Source organism: Cajanus cajan, chromosome 8 (genome assembly GCF_000230855.2).
Source record: "Cajanus cajan strain Asha chromosome 8, NIPB_CcT2T_4, whole genome shotgun sequence".
Classification (NCBI taxonomy): domain Eukaryota; kingdom Viridiplantae; phylum Streptophyta; class Magnoliopsida; order Fabales; family Fabaceae; genus Cajanus; species Cajanus cajan.
The window spans coordinates 45711965-45714464 of record NC_138524.1 but is presented as its reverse complement, the minus strand read 5'-3'; positions in this window follow the sequence as shown (position 1 = coordinate 45714464).

Genomic DNA, 2500 nt, shown 5'->3' with positions numbered 1-2500 from the left:
ATGAATATGCAACCAACCCACAACAGAAAGGAATGCTTGTCCCTAAGCATCAGAGTAAAATAAGGAATAAGAAAGATCTCACTGTGGTGGAAAATCATCTGGATACCGTTGAATGTGCCATTTATACATTTGATCAACCATGTAATTATAATGCTGCTGGCGTTCATCCATTTGTTGCAGCCGGTTATCCATTGATTGGATAGCTGCTAGGATAGCAGCATTGTCCACCTCAGGTCCAGGATGTAGAGGGGGTTGTTCAGGAGCTGCTTCCTCCTCTGCAGGAGCCGCTTCCTCAGCTGCTAGAGGTCGGTCCTCTAATGGCTCCAGTGGAAACTGCCAGGTAGCCCGGTTCTTCACGGTGTATGTTGGATTTGGTAACTGGTGGTGCACTCCCGACTGGGTTACTACAAAGTAGTATTTATCATTTTCATCTTTCGCAATGCAGTTCATAGAAGAGCAGGTAGCAAAATTAATAGTACGGCTTCCAGGGAGTGGTTCTAACTGGTCCAGCCAAGCGTGATAGCCAAGGTGTTTGGCTATAGTGGTAATGAGGCCGCCATTCACAATCGCACCGTGGCTGGTATTGGAAATACTCTGGAACTGTCGTGCCAAATGACTGCCAGAATCAATAGGCTCCTCTCTGTTTTCCATCATAGCCCATAAAAGTAAAAGGTCGCTCAAACGAACCTTTCCTTCAGAATCACCTCGGGCCAAAACAGTAGAGGCAATAAAGCGGTGCATAATACGGATGGCGGGATGGCGGAAAGCAGAGGAATTACATTTTCCAGCGACCCAATTACTTGTACCTGTCAAACTATACCAAAAAGAACCAGGGTTGAAAGAACTTGGGGTTCTCGTGCTCCCTCCAGTGGGAAATCCAAAAATATTATTGAACTGAGCTAGGGTTAATTCGTGTTCTTGGTTAAACATACGGAAAGAAATCAAACCTTCAGAACAATTTGGCCCAGATAATATTTCCGTGTGGAGAGAGCTCAAGAACTCAAGAACTAGTCGAGGATAAACAACATCATTATGCATGGTAGCAAAGGTTGTCCACCCAATGTTAGTTAACATGAAATTGATATCAGCACGTAAACCCAACTTACGAATAAATGGGAAGTCGAGATACCTGGTAGGATGGATAGTGCGGAAGCGTAATACCTCGTTCCGCTCACGCTGTTCATCGTTCCGATAGAACCTCGGAGGAAGTTGCGAAATTTCACTTGCTTCTTCCTCGTAACTGTGGGTATCGGAAGCGGTGGAGGACGAACCAACGGTACGGGTGCGCTTGGGAGCCATGGATGAACGGAAGGAGTGAATGTGGGAGGAAGAAGGAAGAAGAGGAAGAAGAAGTGAGAAGCTAGGGTTTGGGAGAGAAGAAAAGAGAGAATGGGTCGTAGGTTTGAGAGAAGTGAGAATGTAAAAGGAGGGGGAAGAATATATAAGGGAAAGTGGAATTTCAAAAATCACGGGCTGTATCTGTAGGAGATCACGCCCGTGATTTAGAATCACGGTCGTGATTCTCTCTGGGGTTTTCCCAAAAATTTTTCCAAAAATTTTCCAGAGAAGATCACGCCCGTGATTTAGAATCACGGTCGTGATTCTCTCTGAAACTCTGAAATTTTTTTTTTTTTTTTTTTTTATTATTTTTTTTTTATTTTTTATTTTTTGGAATAAAATTAATGAAATGCGTACATCCTCCTAACCCCAATCTGTTGAAGGCTCAAGAAGACTTTCTACTAGAGGATCTTTTTCTTTACACGGGGGACTTGAATCGATCAAGCAAGCATAATTAGGTTGAATCCCCTCAAGATCTATGTGCTTTCCTCCAACTAGAAAATTCTCCAAGGGATCCCTCAAAATAGATCTCATGACTTCTTCCTCCATGTCTTTAGGCAATATATCAACCCTGCAGCAAATATTTTCAAGAGAAGGTTGTCTAACAGATTTAGCAATATTAAATTCCATTGTTTCATCATTAATGGATAAGGACAATTTTCCATGTTTGACATCTACTATCACGCCTGCTGTAGCTAAAAATGGTCTACCTAGTATGATTGGTATTTGTTTGTCCTCTTCCATTTCTAAAACAACAAAATCTCCCGGAATTAAAAATTTACCTATCTTAACTGGAACATCTTCTAAAATTCCTATGGGATATTTTATAGATCTATCTGCTAACTGGATTGACATTGCTGTAGGCTTTAATTCTCCCATATCTAATTTCTTGCAAATTGATAAAGGCATTAAACTGATACTTGCCCCAAGGTCACATAAGGCTTTTTCAAACCTTAGATTTCCAATGAGACAAGGTATAGAGAAACTACCAGGATCCTTAAGTTTTTTGGGCAAATTATGATGGATCAATGTAACAGTCTCTCTATCATCCAATTTCCTTCGGTTAGCTAAAAGATCCTTAAGAAATTTAGCACATGTAGGCATCTGTTGTAGAGCTTCTACAAATGGAATGTTTACATACACATGTTTGATCATATTTAAA